This window comes from Lagopus leucura, unplaced genomic scaffold (genome assembly GCF_019238085.1).
Source record: "Lagopus leucura isolate 7727_CA_CO unplaced genomic scaffold, USGS_WTPT01 Super-Scaffold_100157, whole genome shotgun sequence".
Classification (NCBI taxonomy): domain Eukaryota; kingdom Metazoa; phylum Chordata; class Aves; order Galliformes; family Phasianidae; genus Lagopus; species Lagopus leucura.
Genome location: NW_024962334.1, coordinates 32,496,043 through 32,506,438, shown reverse-complemented (window position 1 = coordinate 32,506,438; position 10,396 = coordinate 32,496,043). Strand labels below are relative to the sequence as shown.

The following is a 10,396-nucleotide window of genomic DNA, read 5'->3' as shown; positions in this document are numbered from 1 at the left end:
CGGTTCATTTTCTTCACTAGGGAAGAAAAATGCTTCTTGGCATAGGGTCTTCCAGTGAGCCACATTGGAAACATTTCTGGAAAATAGAACTGTGTGTTTCTATTGGAAAAAGGTGGCACTTCTTTTCTTATTTCACCTTCGCAAAAAAGCAAAATCTACCTTTTTTGTGTGTCTAGCTAGAATCCTCAGTTCTGTAAAAAAAGCTACTGATAAAGAACATCACAGGTGCAAATGGTGACAATTGCTGAAGCAGCAAAGACAAAATAAGACAATGAGTTCACTAATACCTTTAATTGCAAAAAAGATAGTACTGGATTAAGCAATTTTTGAATTCCCCTTCCCATCTCCAGGGTCTTATCTACTCTGAACTAGCGAAAACAGAAAAGTAATTTATTTAGAGAATACTTTAAAAAGATAGATCTATCATAATATCAAACAGTTGTTTTCCTACATCACCAGCAATGAAATGTGAAATAAAACACACAAACAAAAAAACCCTGAAAACATTACTAATAAGGGCCACTCTGTGATCAAAGATTAAAGCTGTGATCATGAATATGCCCTTAAAAACAGCTATTTTTTTTCCACCTAATGACACATAAAATTGTGTGATAGCACATGAATAGAATACTCTTAAAATGCAAGCATTTTTTTTCCTTGTAGTGAAAAACGCAGACAGGAAGTGAGAAGCTTTGCAACATATGGTTGATAAAATATTTATACAGTGCATATTTAAACAAGAAATATTAAGTGTCTTTACAGATAGTATAAATGCTACTTAAGTGTTCTGATCAAATGTAGATAAGCAACACTTCGATTTTGTACTATGTGTTGGTGAACCAGATCACGTAGCAATTCTAGAAAACATTTTAGAATACACTGAAATAACCTCTTCGCCTAGAAAAATAAGTAATGGGTCAAATTCCCTGAACTAAGGAAAAAAGCTAGCTTTATCAACATTTGTTGCTGACATCTACTTGCACCTGTTAAAGTAGCTAAGGATGCCAACTGTGAAAGGTTCTTCTCCATACACCTACATGGTAACTCCCACCAAGAATTTGGGCTCCTTTTCAGGTGCAAACATGGCACTAAAGTCTGCTGAATTTGTTAAAAAAAAAAAAAAAAAAAACTTCATTCACAGAGCGCAGCTTTTGCTGCCTGAGGTATTGGAGAATGATAATTATAGAGATTACATTAGCCTTCATTTGTGACAAAGAATCATAAAAAACAAACCAAACAAAAAAACAAACAACAGAACCACCAATGAATCTTGCTGCCAACCACATCTTCAGAACTAAGGTAATTTCATAAACATCACACCATTACTACTTCAATATGCAGGTCACGTAAGTAGACATAAGTAATAAAGCTTTTTATTAGGGATACTACTTCAGTTTGTTTCTTTCTGCTATTGTGAAAGAAATTGACTACTTCATTAAAATTAATACTTTTTAAAATAAAAAAAAATATAATGAAGAAAGTAACAGCATTTCCAGGAAAAAAGTTTCACAAATCGCTTGAGATATCAGATATTCAAAATCATTTCTACAACAGTTTTCCAAATTTCTGTCATAAAGAAAAAGAGAAAGAGAGGATCTTTATATCCAGATCAATTCCTAAAGTCAAAAGTTTTCATTCTGACTTTTGAAATAGGAGGAATTTGGAAAGGGAATGGAAGCATCTTTACTTGATATTTCCTGAATAAACTAATTAACTACAAGTAGGAAATCAGAAATCAGTACACCTTCCACTGGCACAGGGCTTTTTGTCTACTACATTACAGAATGTGAAAGTAGGTTTTCTGTAACATAAAATGACATCTGGATTCTAAAAATGCACAGAATAAATTTACACGTCAAGAGTGTGTGTGTGTGTGTGTGTATATATTTATAAAAGCATTCAGACTATAACCACTGGAGATAACTAGATGGAAATTGTTATCTTCTTTAATGCTGTATAAGAGGTTGCGAAGTAGATATGATTGTGAACAATAACCTCTCATAAATAGGACCTTGGCTAGCAGGCGTCATATTATTGCTCCTTACATGCAGCAGTCCTACAGAAAAAATGTTCTGCCATTCTTCCACGTCTCTGGAGATTAAAGGAATTTCCATACCTCTACAATACACTGCCTAAACATCACGCTATCCTTATGAACGCTTGGGGTTGTTATAAGAAAATAAATAAGGGAAGCATTTCTCTCCCCCCTTTCTTTTCAATGCTTCAGGTTCTGTCAGTAAGCAAAATTAAACACGGCAGTACAACTAATGCAGTGAGCATGACCTGAGCTCGCTGCAGCCAGGCAGAGGAATAACTGCTTCCTGTGGCATGCACAAAGCAAACAAGTGCCAAAAATACTGACTCTCACATCAGCTGCTGCAGCTTTTTGAACCAAGAGTTGAGAGAAACCCGTTCATTCATATGGGTGGGCTGAGAATGAAACATGATCACCTTCTGTTAGTGCTGCTTTCGGAATGGTAGTCCATGGTGCATCATTGAAGAGAAAAAAAAAAAAAAAAAAAAAACACCAAATCTAAAAAAAAAAAATCACCCCCCCCCCCCCCCCCCATTTCTCTAAGAGTCTGCTTCAAAGTTTTGAGAACTCAAGTTTTTGTAATATTTAGAACAAAATGCCACAAGATACTAGTAAGTTTGTAAAATCCTGTTCATCTGTAACAAAAACATTTGTCTATCAGTGTAAGAGTTAGAGGTATTTCTTCTTTCTCCTGAAACAGCCATGCTGAGAGACCGAGTAATCATTCTCTGTTTAGTAACAGTAGTCTGCCTATCCATACCTTACCTGACACTTTTTTGTTTACTTTTTATATCTATGCTAAACCACAGATGTCTTCTCTTCTGAGTTCTACTTCTCCACCCGACCTACTTTTTAAATACGAGGCTTTAGGAAAACTATGACACTTCCATTTGCCTGCTGGATGTCTGGACTTCTGCTAAAGTGATCTGTTTATCCCTATTCTTGAATACGTGCCTATTTCAGAGGAATAATATGTTAGCATTGTAGACAGTTCACTGCCAGAATGAAAAGTCTACCCTTAGATATTTCATGAAAAAGCCTCACGTAAGTGTATTTGTTGAATGTTTCTTAAAAGAGCTGGCATTTTCAGAAGATGAATTTTGAATTATAAGTTGAGCAGATTTGCTAGGAGTTCTAGTGTGTATAACAACAAAACAAGCAATTCTGTCACCTGTTATCAATGTTTTCCTTTGACCTTTGAAATACAGCAGAAAATCTAATAAAATGCAGAACATTACTGAATGTGTTTGAATCAGAAACACCATACATACAGCCTGTCAATTGATTTGGCTTCTAGTCCTAGCTTGAACTTCAATTTTCACTGCCATTTGTCACTTGCACTTTGGGTACAAAAATGATAGATATTAAAATCCCGTTTTCAATTTCAGCAAGAATGAATATTCAGATGGAAAAGGAAGAGCTACCTTGAGATATCTATTACTGTGTGTTTAGTCCTAGTTATATGCAACTTAAATTATGTGGCATTGTTTTGCATTTATAATAGAATGAGTTTATGCTAGATTAAACACTGTCCTGAACGTGGCTCAGACAGTCAATTTTATAAATCCTGGCAAATACCTATGTGACTTTTTAAACTTTTTTTTTTTTAACTTGAGATTACAATAAGATATTGTGTAAAGTTGAAACAGTCATTTTACTAGATCTCATCTAGTTTCACTCTAGAAAGTGAACGCATTTAAATAGTATCTTCATACTTACCCCTGTTAACAGGCTTAGAAGAAACAACTGGTTTACAAAAGCACAGGTGTTTTGCTTATTTACTCTTACCTGTCCTTGCTTTCTGTCTAGTTTATAGACCAGCTACTGAAGGAACAGATGAGAATCTTGCAACTCACTGCAGCTGCTTACAGAAAAACCTCCTCAGCAACCCTACTTCTGACATATAACTTGTAGATGAAGGGGCTAATATGTGTATTAGAACTTTAAAGAAAATACAAAACTTTAAATTAATACTAAAAACGAGCTTAAGTAATAAGTAAAACAGAAACATTGCACTCCAGTGCAAGTTCCTGCAAACACTGCCACAGGTGTTTAGCTCTGCATGTGAAATAGACTCATTAAAGTTAATGGAACAATTCATAGTATGTCAGGGTGTGCAGATCTAAATCAAGATGATTGGAATCACCAAATCCAATCCAAAGGTAAATCAGCAAACAGAGAAGGTTAACTTAAATCTTTCAGTTTAATTTTTTTTTCATATGTACATTTTTCCTAAAAGTCGAATCCCTCTAGCTGGTATAATTTTTCACCTTTTCTTGCAATCACATTATATTTAAAAGAATATATATCCATAAAACAATAACCAATTTAACAGTGCCACTTAATACACATTTATTCAAACTGTTAGTGTTTACATTTTCTTAAATAAGAAAATATTGAACTAAATATTTTTTACTTACTGGTTACCTAATGGTTAAATAGTATTCTATACATCTGAACAGAAAACTGTATCTCCTTTTTAGATAACTTTAAAACAAACAAACAAACAAACAAAAAAACCACACACCACAACACCAAAACCTAAACTATTATAGTTTGAGAGTAACTGTTATAGTTGGTGCTACAGCTGGAAAGGTTATCATGGTGAAAACAGGAAAAGAAATAAACAAAGAAGGAATGCTCACCCGTATCTAGAGATCTGGGTTTAGAGAAAAGACTCCATAAAAGAAGGATCTCCAGAAAGACATCTTTTCTCAGTGGCAGTCAGCCCTTAAATGGGGTCTAGGAGAAGTGCAGCCAGGCTCCACCCTTCAGATCACACAGCTGAATTGCCTTCACCTGTGCTCCCATGGCTGACCCAGTCCTTGCCTCAGGTGATCAATCAGTGGTTCAGGCCACGACTCAGCAGTTCCCTTACAGTAATCTAACTTCATCCATGTAAAATGTAAGCCCTTTAGTCAGTCAGGATCTGTTTATAGTCACTGGAGATTGGAGGAAACATCAGTGAGTGATTCTTCCTTCACATGATGAGATGATTTCTATCTGTTGTTACAACAGCACTATTTGTTTTTACAACTGACTAGGAAGGCAAACTTTACGCTTACAATTCATCACCTAATGCTACGTGGACTGGTTCTCACTTATATAATTTAATCTAAATATTTAACTTCACTAGAGACATTATAAAAATATGACATCTACCAAAACAGAATCACAGAAAGGTTGGAAAAGACCTACAAGATCATCTGGTCCAACCATCCACCTATCACCAGTAGTTCTCACTAAACCAGATCCCTCAACACAACGTCCAGATGTTCCTTGAACACCTCCAGAATCGGTGACTTCACCACCTTCCTGGCAGCCCATTCCAGTGCCTGACCACTCTTTCAGGGAAGTAGTAAAACTTCTCTATTAGTATAACATCTCCAGTAGTAAACTTCTACTATTAAGTAAGTCTGGTAATTTTAAATGCAAAAGCAGTATTATCTATATATTTTTAAAATTCAAATTCATTTTTGTCTGTGCATTTTTTGAATATTAGAACTAGTAAACAGTATTTTCCCTCATGCCGCATTTAGACTAGAAATGAAAAATAAGATCAAGCCTTTTCTAATTTCGAACTGTTTCTTAACTTTTATAGAACAAATCACTAAACAGAAACCACTGAATAAACCTAAATGAAACTCTTCCATGCAGATTATGGTATTTCTGTAGCAAACATGTTTCAGACTCTTCATTGCTCTTGTTATTTCTTTTTTGCGCTTGGAATTGGCTTTAGGCAAAACAAATGTACAGACAGTATTCATTGCATAGAAACGTATCAACTCATTACAATTTTATGGGGTTTTTTATTATGCAAATACAAGTCAGAGTTCAAAAAAAATTTTACAAACTTCACTAAACAGTTTTATCTAGAGAACACACATTTATTTAACTTTTAATGTGTTTGGGTACAAAAATATTAGAGACAAAACAACAATGAAAAATGAGTAAATTTCTTCTAGAACATCTGAAAGAAAAGGAATTAATGAATATCTTTTACTTCTATTTCAAAATTTAAAACAAACAATTAAAGCCATGTTTGTTTGTAATTGCCTATTACATTTCCTATGCCTGATGAAAACACTGGATAAAACAAAACGAAAAAAAAAAAAAGAGAGAGAGAGAATGAGAATTCTGCCTGCTGGTGCTTCTATTAAGTAGAAAATCACAACTACTCTGCCCCTGAGGTGTTCTGCTAACAATGTGTTGCTGTAGACAATAAAGTGGTGTTTAGAAGCTTTTTCTCTTCATAGCATATTTACAGTCAAAATGAAAAACAGACTTATTAAAAGCTTTCCTCTTCCCTCGAGATATCTCTTTCTATAACTGAGTCATGCAAGCACAGACATTTAAAAGTTCACAATCTTAGAGGACAACCTTCTAGTCAGTCCAACTAATAAAATGAATCCTTATGGCTGTATTAATAAAATGAATCTTTATGGCCTTATAGCTGAAACATGTGAGAATCATAAAGACGCTCAACTCATAGATAGAATTAAAAAAAACCCAAACATTAATATATCCCTTTTTATGAAGAAAAGAGAATAAGCATCCTGATTGAGCAAGAGTGTTGTTTAGAATAAAGAAAAGTTGATGCACAATACTGAAATTGAGACTGTTTCCGTTGAGCTACTGCAGGAAGTTATTTACTGTCAGTTTCATCTAGCTGACATTGGAAGAAGGATTCCTGTCATAGAATTAATGTGTCACAACACTAGTTATAAACTAATTTTCAGTCTCTGAGGTAGTCCTATATGATATATTATCCTCTTGTAGATACTATGAGAACACTAGAAAATGAAAATATAACAATGAACAAAACAACCTTGGGTTATTCTTAATGCCTTTCTCCTTACCTTTTCCTATTCTACTCTGCCCTTTTTGGGAAAGGGAGTCCAGAGTTGCACACAGTATTCAATGTAGAAGAGTAGAATTTTCAAAATTGCATTTTCTTATTAGGAAAACCTACGTATCTATTTATTTTTGGATGATTCCTGTTCATTTATCTGGAGCATTCATAAAACTATCAATCCCAATCTTACTCTTCAGCTGTGCTGGTCAGCAAGTCAAGGTCCATGTTTCTATTTGTGAAGTTAGTACCATTGCGTTTTTGTCCTATAAGCACAACTGTTCCTTTATTTGAGATGTACTTTTTCTATGTGCTATTGCTTCCAAGGGCCTGTTACACAAACAGGCATACTTGCTTCCCTCTGCTCCTCAGTCCAAAGGAATTGGCAAGAGGTTAAGTACTTTAGTACTCACTTATGAGTGATATAAGAAGTCTTTACTGAAAACTCCCTCGTTCTTGAGGTCTGCTATTTTTTGTCAATTTGTTTCATGACATCTTCTAAAGTCTTCTTATTTTCAACATTCTCCACCATGTCCTCCACAAAGAAATCCACAAGATTTCTGCAGTCTTCTCCAATCACAAGATTTTCTTAGTGGAAGTCTTTGTTGTTTCCATCTTCGTGGTAAACATCAACACAAAGATTTCATTTATCTCTTCTATTTCTTTTTGGACTATAATTCTACACATGCTATACAGCATGTATAAGTTAGTTACATAGACTTCTGATAAAATTTGTCCATGCAGCAGAAGGAACTGTCCACACTGTTTATCGCAGATGCATTAGAATAGAAGTATTGCTTCTGGAGGTACCTCACTCCCTCTATCCAATATCACAGGGAAACCATATTTTATACACGTGGTTGTGTAAAATGATCTGCACATGTATAATCTCATATGTAGAATATGGGAAATACTAATAAGCTCAGAGAAACATTTACTTGCTCCCAAACAATGTGATTTCACTAGCTAGTTGGAGGTTAGCAATCTAGAATTTTAGAGCAGAACATATCTGAAAAAAAGGAAGCTTACATTCATCAAGGCCTTATAATTAATGCCTGTATTTACAAGTGAAGAAACCCTGGGCTCATACTCTTAAGTTTTAGGAAATGTGGTTGCTCAAATGCCTCACTGCATAGTTCATGAATTGTAGGTTTCTTTTCAATAGTAATGTCATGTTTATGTACCTAGGTGAACATGGTGAAGACCAGCCATAGAAGAACACTATAGAAACTTTCTATAGAAACACAATCAGAAACACTATAATCTTTTTAACAATGAGCTAAAAAGAGAAATATCACTACATGTGCTATATAACTGCACTTGAGAGTAATTACTACAGTTACTGAGGCAATTTTAAGTACATCATTTAATTTCAAGAATGAAATGCTCATGTAACAGCACATAAAAAAATAACACTTGAATTTACAGAACACCATTAAATTGATTACACTCACTTATGCAAATATCTAAACTCTTTCTCACCCAATTAGCTCAAAACAGAACTTACCTCATTAAGATAAACTTAAGCTATGGTCAAATAAACACAGCAACCACTTTGCATTTTACAGTAATTATTTCAGGAAGCCCAGCCTCTTTCAACAGAAGCAACATTGATGAAAAAAATATACATATGTTAATCAAAAATACAAATTGATGCTTGAAATTGAAGTTATAAGAACATCCAAATTAACTTAAAAAAAAAAAAAAAAAAAAGCGCAGAAGGAAAAATAGAGCTTGATAGGAATTTTAAACATGAAAATGCTTGGGTGCACAAAAAGTAACACAAAATTAAACCAGAAGAAAATAATGCCTCTTTCAAGTTTTCCAATCAGCTCTAATTATCAACAATAATGAATAACTTTTCATGGACAGAAAATTAAGATTGGCCTTGTTGATGGGAATTCGAAATGTCAGTATCTGGCATCTGCAGCATGCCCAATTCTGAATCAGACTCAGCACTAGTCGAGAGGACTCATATAAGCCTGCTTGCTCTGGAGTTCACTTCTTCACTACGACTGAGCAAACAAACTAGCCACAGAGCCTGAGAGACATTCCTTCTCCTTTCAGGAAAAAAAAAACTTGGAGTTTACTTAGCAACAGCTCAGAGACCTTCAGAATATCCCCTGACACCTCTCCTCTTCATGCTGTTTTTATGAACAGCAAGGCAGATAATTTATCCTATTCCATTTTATCTATTTTCTTCACAGTAAAATTGTATGTTCTTCTGACAGTAAGAGAACTAAACAAAAGTATCCATGTTATCAAAATATTCATTAAAAAATAAAAATATAAATAAAAAGAAATATTTCTAAACCTTGAACAAAGTTTTGATTTCTGAACATCAAAGCGAAAAACAAAAAACACATGTTGAGTAACTAAATATTAAGCCTGATTACCAAGGATGATGAATGTAGCCAGGCCTATTACTATTTGCAGTCAAATTTACCCAACCCTTTGTAAAGGCTGTATGTGAGCAGATCTGGGTTTACCCAGAAAATAATTTCTGAGTGCAAATTGTTTTGTCTACAGTTGTAGAACGTCAGCCATCCTGGTACCAAAAAAGGGGTAACAACAGAGGTGTGCTTGGGATCTCTGTGTTCTTGGATCAGAAAATATTTGTTTTAATGTCACTGCTGTTGACATGGGAGGTAGTGAGATTAAAGTAATGCATGCCAGTGTATAGGGCAGTCATATTCATCTCCTGTGTGGATTCTAATGCAGGTGGTTTAAGTGATTCATAATGTTAGGGGATTCCTGTAGTCACATATAAGCAATACAACAGGAAGAATTTAGATAGCAAAATATGCATAACCTGAAGTGTGTTAGAAAAATATTGTAGAACTTACTACGTGCAAAGCAATCAAAATACTCAGAGGAAGTAAATATAGATGTTTGAGGTTATTAATCATTGCATTCTTTGCTTCCTCAGGGAACAGAGTACATATGAACAAAATTCTTCTGTTATTAAATCAGAATGCAGCATTTGTACAATTTTTTAACTGAACATACACATCACAAGAGACTCTGTGTTGACGACGTGTTAAGAACAATGGCCAGCTGGTCAGATGCTTAGCCTCTTACGAGATGGTGGAAAGCATCATCTATCAAAGTACTTAACAAGCTTGCAGTATTACAGAGAGTACACTCTTGCAAAGTAAATGGCAGCAAAACTACAGCATACTGTAAGCAACAAACATAGCAGACTTAAAAGCATAGCTACTACAAGTTTTTCAGCACTGCAAACTATAAATGTATTTAGATTTATTTTAAAAGCATAGGAATGAAAAGAACAGAACCAATAAAAATGATTTTTCTAATAACATATATACATTGTATTTGGCCTTAATCATCTGAATCATTAAGGTTTATTCTGCTCAGAATAACTTTCCTGATACTTTCCAATCTTACGGAAAAAATATATAAGATATAAGATGTCTGCACTCTCATCTTTTGGTGGATATGTCATATGAGTAACTAATACTCATATGAGTAACTAATACTCATATGAG

General features: G+C 34.4%; 1 protein-coding gene and 1 long non-coding RNA gene across 2 annotated transcripts in view; both read right to left on the bottom strand.

Moving 5' to 3' along the window:
• Window positions 1-4,730, bottom strand: part of LOC122189622 — an 11,221-nt gene extending 6,491 nt beyond the window's left edge. Inside the window, exon 1 of the long non-coding RNA XR_006181893.1 lies at window positions 4,681-4,730. This is a non-coding gene — a long non-coding RNA (uncharacterized LOC122189622). The remainder of the gene's footprint in view (window positions 1-4,680) is intronic.
• PLXDC2 (plexin domain containing 2) overlaps window positions 1-10,396 on the bottom strand; it is a 233,021-nt gene that overhangs the window by 151,172 nt on the left and 71,453 nt on the right. The window lies entirely within an intron of this gene.